Raw genomic sequence first — 7,199 nt, forward strand, 5'->3', positions numbered from 1 at the left:
TTAAACATGTTTACATACAACATAATAAAATCTTCAAAATATATTGTGGAAGTTAAAATTTTAAATAAAAAATATTGACATTTCAAAAATCACTTAAAATACAATCTAAATGAAACCCTATTAAAGCTACTGTTCATGCTACAGTTAGTCACTATTTAAATTAGAAAAATAATATAATTGCCACCTTAAATTACATACTCTTTGGCCTGAATCTGATCAAATTGGCCTCAAACAGAAAGGAGTCAAATGGTGTAACCGGTTACACCATTTGACATTTCTATTTAAAATCAAAATTTGTAGGCATTATTATGGACAACTATGTACACACTTGACCTTTATGTGAATATTCAAACACAGTTTTTACATTAAATTCAATATTTTATGATTATTATGGTTTATCAACATTTTAAGGAGGTCATACCATTTGACATGTAAACTAAGCTTGCCTGACCATGGCCTGAAAACACTTAATTATTAACAATTTTAAAGAGAGTTACTAACCTTGACTCATAGCAGTTGGGGTCTTCAGGGGTCCTTCTCTGTGACATCATTTCCTGTCACATGATCTTCTGACTAAATACTTACAAAATGGCTCCTTAAATGGCAGTTACACCACTTGACATTTCAAGTGGTTGATGTGACAGACATGATTCCCCATATTCATTAAAATATTCAGAACAATGGGATTTCATTACTTGTATTTCATATTGTAAAGATCATGCCAGATTATTTTATAAGGGATTTCAGAGAGAATTTCACATTTTTTTCAGCAAGTGTAATTATTTGGTTCATGTTTTTGTGGTTACACCGTATTGACATTTTTACCCAAATTTTCTTAATACTCTCTACAAATTGAATAAATCCCAAACTTTAAGATTAGAGTTTGATGAGAATGGTGTTGGAAAATAATTTGTCAATTTATTTTCAAATTTTAACTATTTTAAATGTATCTAACCCATATGTACACAAAAAAATGAGCGTCACGTCATTGACCCAGAAGTCGACCAATCAGAAATATTTACTGCTTGTGTTCAAACCCCTAATCTCAAATGTACTACATCCCTGCAGGGCAGTTTTTGGGGAGTGTCATACCTCCCCCATAACTTCTTGGTTACAGAGGTGGAAATGGAGGGACTTAAAGGAAAGAGACTACCCAAAAAAAAAAAAAAAAAAACCTGGAAAAGTACCTGCAGTCAAAATTAAACAATGTTGAGTAGGTACGAACCAAAATCATATCCAGGCATTTCTGTGCTGAATGGCAACATACGATAATATTTTATTTTAGAAAAGTGGGCTAAATGTTCAGTTTTAACTCAATGATTTCACAATCACTTTAAACTGTTATAATCAGTTATTCAAATTATTTAAAGCCAATCAAAAGAATGAAATTAAAACACCATGGGCTTTCTGCGGTGTACTGGCTTGAGTGTTCCTCACATTCATATCGGTCATCATGCTGTGTCCCCTGCACTAAACAGGGCTCTTGACTAACTTTTTGCACTGGTGCGCCCAACTTTTTTTCTTAGGTGCACCAGCACAAAAGTTAGGTGCACCCAAATTTTCAACCGCATTGCATTTAACACCGCAGTTTTGCAGGTTCACTTTTTTTCTTTTATTTATTCATTTTTATATCGCTGTCCATATAGGCAATATTGACTTGTAAACGATTAACAGATGACTAGCTATCTGGTCAAAATAAAGTTTTTTATCTGAAGCACAATTCTACAAATTTACTGAACTTAACTTACTAACTACTTACTGAAACTTACTGAAAAAGTGTTGGTGCTTAAAGTGCTTCAATGGCCTGAAATTTAAACTTAAAACATCTCAAGATAAATTGAATAAAAAGAAAATCTAAATTAAAATTGCAAGTGTTTTAAGGGCTTTAAACTGAACATCTCATGGCTCAATGTCTTATGGACTATCCTCCATTGTAGTCACATGTAGCCTGGCGACACCATCCTACGTACTTCCGCCCAAAGATTTTGGCTCCGCACATAGTCTGGCCAAATCCCCCTACCTCGGTTCGCTCAGTGTTTTGCCAATCAGCAAACAGTTGCGAGTGGTGACGCAGAACTCACGCGGAGTCCATTGTAGTCCATATAATTGTAGTTCAACCGCAGCGGAAATAAACAAGGCGATGGAAGAACGCTAGAAGCTATCCATGAAGTTGTCTCAACTCTGGAGAGCATTACACAATTAAAACAAGAGCAAGAGGAATGCCTCGTCAATTTTGTTAGTGGCAAGGATGTCGTAGCTCTCCTTCCAACTGGCTTTGGGAAAAGTTTGATTTATCAAATGGTATAATGAAAGCGGATGTGGGAAGCGTGATTCGCGAGCTAGAGCCTCGCGAGAGTAAACATGAACCTCGGCGCATAACCTACGTCCTTTCTAAACATTACTGATTGGTTAAGGGAACTCCAATGAATTTAAGTTGCTGAGTAAGGTCCCACCCTCCATGGAAACGGATTCCTCTTGAGTTTTTCCAGACTGTTTGACGGAGTCAACAGTCGGCTTTCGCCCAGGCTAAGTCACATGCCCCTCGGATGGCCAACTCCTGTAGTTGGGTTAAATTATATATATATATACACATACATACATATATATATATATATATATATATAAATACACATATATATATATATATATATATATAAGTATATTCACCGGTCTTCCTCCTCAAGATACGGCTGTACACAATGACGCATTTCTGAACGATCAGGAATGCCATGTACTCACTGTTAGCAATTAGCACAGATGTCTTTTTTTTTCAATGTATCTACGATGACTCCTATAAATTACGCGCGCGCGACATCATTGCTGTACGTCGGGTTTATGTTCAAGTTATTTTTCTTCTGAAGAATTATTTCGGACTTGAACTTAGTGAAGGGAACTTTTGCAATATGGTAGGCAACGTTAAACTTGATTATCATCTGGGCCTCGTCCGATGATCCGTTTGCTGCTGGCTGCCGCTGAAAGGCAGCGGGGAGAGGGGACACTGAGCAGGTAATGTGTTTCATAGATGCGTTGTGCTTTTTCAGCGTTTCAATTCGAAATGTATTAGAACCAGTCATAAATGCACTATTGCCACACTTTACAGTAAATGCAGTGCATTATATTATCGGCTTTACTGTATCTTAAAGCGATACTCCGGAGTAGATTCAACCTGGGGTCATTTGAACCGTGAAATCCAGCCAAGTAGCCCACCCGAAGTTTTTTCGATATTGGCTGAACATCAGCTGAGTTACTGAGTTATCCCGAATAGCTTCGTACAAGGGTTAATGGATCCCTGCAGTATCTCCAAAATTACCACACTAAAATCACATGCCATGACACCAAACTTCTACAGTAGTACAAATATGGTCTGTACTCACAAAACGATGCACTTGGAAGTTTGAAAATAGTCCAGGAGTTTATTATTATCAACACAAGCCTAATAGCTTCTCTGCTGCTAAAGCTGCGTCGACGTCACTTCTGGGAGCTTCAAAGTAAGATGAGGGTTGATCTACTACTGTAGACAACAAAGCAAGGCTGCTCAATTTCTCCATTGATAAATTAATTTCACAACTCTACAACATAAAAATTCATAAAAAAAACATGTAGAATATAGCATATACTTTGTTGTCTACAGTAGTAGATCAACCCTCATCTTACTTTGAAGCTCCCAGATCAAGGAAGTGACGTCGACGCAGCTTTAGCAGCAGAAAAGCTATCAGGCTTGTGTTGATAATAATAAACTCCTGGACTATTTTCAAACTTCCAAATGCATCATTTTGTGAGTACAGACCATATTTGTACTACTGTAGAAGTTTGGTGTCATGGCATGTGATTTTAGTGTGGTACTTTTGGAGATACTGCCAGGATCCATTAGCACTTGTACTAAGCTATTCGGGATAACTCAGTAACTCAGCTGATGTTCAGCCAATATCGAAAAAACTGTGGGTGGGCTACTTGGCTGGATATCACGGTTCAAATGACCCCAGGTTGAATCTACTCCAGAGTATCGCTTTAGCCAGGGAAACTGGTCAAGCCACTCTCTTGGAAATGTATACACTTTACCCCTTTTAATTTCAGTTGGTTCTGGCTCGGAGTCGATTGTATGTGGCTCATTAACTGAAGCTAGCTCCGGACCAGGGCATGACATAACTTGGCAGGTTGATGGCGCCGTGTCAGAGCATTGGTTGTGATTATTTTCGGACGTATCAGGCCTTAACTTAACCAAAAAGTTATCAATCATTCTTTTCATCTGATCACCCGCACTACATCCACTGTTTATCTGACGGGCCGAGGTTCATCACCTCTCTGTCTTACTACAGCACGCTCGTGTTCAAACGTACACAGGCCAATCAGAGGGGGGTCCTGCCCTTCACTCTCTCTGATTGGTTTAGACCACGATATGGGTCTACTGTGTGTCTGTTGTTGAACCACAGGGAGACTTTCCGAGTCGCGTAGACTTCTTCTTTTTTTTTTTTTCCTCGAACGGGTGGTTGCACCTGTGCGACCTCAGATTTTTTTTTAGTTGCACCATTGAGAAAATAGGTCGTACTCTAGTACTATAGTGTATGACTTGGGCGATCGATTAATTTGTGCGCACGCCTGTGGAACACGGAAGCTGAGAAAGGTAAGTGCGCTGTTCTTGAAATCTCAAAATGTATAATGTCTGTGCTAGCTAATGGTATGGTTAGCCCCTGGGTTGAATTGTATTGCTACTGACACCACGGCAAATTCGGTAAAAAGTATTTTCATACACGTTAAGAGCCTCAGGAAAGGTTAAAAGCTTGCCCGAAAGAGCCCGCTTTCATGGAAATCAGCGCAATCGAACAACTTTGCGCAACGGGCATGAAAATTTCTCGCATTTTTCCCTTTGGCCAACTTTCCTTGGTCTCCAACAGATGGGATATGTTTGTAAAAATGCCGGAATTCTCCTTTAAGTCCTAATACCACCTCAGATCAGCAAACCTTTATCACAGATTTAAAGCTTTAGGCTATATGCCTTTATTCTTCCTGACCTTGCAGCTCATGACTCAGCCTATACCTACTTTAGTATGCATGTTCCTAAAGCAGTGAGCAGCTTTGTGCACTACAACTGCTCCAAGATGGTCACAGATTCAAATTTCTCTCAACAAAAACTTAGAACATAAACATTAAAACACAAACAAAAGAAAAACAACAAAATCTTCCCAACTCTGAAAAGATAAATAAGCTATTATCCAATTTGAACAAAACAAGCCCCAATCCAAGCAGGATGAATGCCGTTTGCCGGGTTTCCATTTACTAGCAATGCAAAGCCACTGCTGTGATCTGTGAAATGCGAACCTGACTAGTTTAAAGAGAACACAGTAGGCTGCATAGTGTCACCACAAGGGTCACAGTGTAGGGACCATTGCTTGTGGCTGTAATTCAAGAGAAGTAGCAGTTGTCCAAACCAGAAACCAACAACAACTGTTGTGGACATCCACGAGTATAAAATGGAAATATCGCTTCTCCAGGAATAACTTTCTCTATGAATATCATATCTGGGAAGGCATCGGAAGACCACCTTTTCTTATTCACATCCTCCAAATGCATATCAAAAATGGTAATGTAAACTTGGCTACTGGTCCCTATTGTGTTCCGGGCTGTGAGTTCACAGGATTTTGGCTGTGAAATAAAACATCTGTGCAACACCTCAGCCCTTTTAGATTAGTTGATGGTACACACACAGGAGTTATTCAAGCCCCAGCAGCATTTTCTGGGTTTCAAGAAGCTCAATTTCTTAAGATTTCAGCTGGACTAACTAACATGTTTACAAGCATTTTAAAAGTCAGGTTTTGGTCAGTCATAAAATCATCTGTACAATTGGGAGGACATTCAATACACGAAACCAAAAGAATAATTAGGGCCTGTTGAAATATAACATCCATCTTACAGATGCAGCTCTGTTAAACTCAGACCTCCGAATCTGCTCATGGTTTATCTGTGTGCAGATCTGGGAGGGTGAGATGATACCCAGTCACCACCCAACATCGTGTCACACACATGCACTTCTTACCCACCTCAACCTCTGACGTCTTTCTTGCCATAAACAACAAGAGGCAGGACTGAACCAGTGCGCAGAAACATGTGATTTAACTTCACCTTTGTTTTCCCACGCGGTTAATGGACATCTGGGTTTGTCTTTTAAGAGCTTCTTACAATTAGAGACAACTTCCTGCAGCTTCTCAGCGCACACATTCATTCTGTGGGTAGATGAATGAACACTGGCTCAAAATGGGGGGTTGTTGAGAGAGCTTTTTCAACCCCCTCCCTCTCCCTCTCTCTCTCTCACACACACACACACACAAACACACATTTTGCCCCCAACCCCCACCTTCAAAGGAAATGACCGCCGGTCATTTCGCCAGGAAAAACGCTGTGATAGAAAGCAACGAGTGTGGAAATCTGTGAAGTTACACACCACTCAGAAGTTCGAAAGAGGGAACGACTTACAAGCTCCACAGCTGCCCAGTTTTTCACGTCGGCCACATTTGAACTAACATAATTTCGTCCACATAAATGGCTAAGATAACTGCGTCTAAAACTTGGCAGTTAGCTTGTAACTGTGCCATTAGCCGTGCCACACTCTCTAGGTGTTTGTTATCGTTTTTCCCCCACCCCCCAGCATCACTCACCTTGTTTCCTCCAACTTCAGGTCAGACAGATGTTTTTGACAATTTTAAAAGCCTCAACAGACAAACCAAGTTGAGTTTGATCGATTAAGTTGTGTTTTTCCTCTGCTACAAAGACGGTGAAGCGGGATATGTCACTACCCAGGAGCCAAGCACCGTAAATACTTGCTTTTTCACGCGCTCCCTCTGCTTTTTCTGAATGGGCGTGACTAGTCTTGGTGATGTCATCTATTACCGTAATAAACGCCGCAATGAGACTACAAAAATTGGTTTGTCCTGAAGACCAAAAAGACAAAGTATGAAATTTAAATCAGATCAAATTCATGCGCATTTTTTGTTACTCTTTTACCATGAAAGTTACAAAGCATTATTTGTAGGTAGCAAATTGTTATCAAGATTTATTTATGATCACATGCAAAATGATACATTTCACGAATGTCACAGTAAATGGGGAAGGTGTTGGGTTGTAATTTGTGGGTACCATGACAGTTAATGAAGCACCAAAAGGGAGCAGGTTTGAAAGCTTTCAATCAAAATATTTTGTTTTCTCCC

The 7,199-nt window shown here is 39.5% G+C and overlaps 1 protein-coding gene across 1 annotated transcript in view; it reads right to left on the minus strand.

The window, feature by feature from the left end:
- The window catches only part of carhsp1 (calcium regulated heat stable protein 1), a 40,249-nt gene extending 33,418 nt beyond the window's left edge, over nt 1-6,831 (minus strand). The window contains exon 1 of the mRNA XM_075453665.1: nt 6,651-6,831. The gene's annotated coding sequence lies outside the window, so the exon portion shown is untranslated. The remainder of the gene's footprint in view (nt 1-6,650) is intronic.
- Between the last annotated feature and the right edge of the window lie 368 nt (nt 6,832-7,199).

Source organism: Odontesthes bonariensis, chromosome 21, assembly GCF_027942865.1.
Source record: "Odontesthes bonariensis isolate fOdoBon6 chromosome 21, fOdoBon6.hap1, whole genome shotgun sequence".
Classification (NCBI taxonomy): Eukaryota; Metazoa; Chordata; class Actinopteri; order Atheriniformes; family Atherinopsidae; genus Odontesthes; species Odontesthes bonariensis.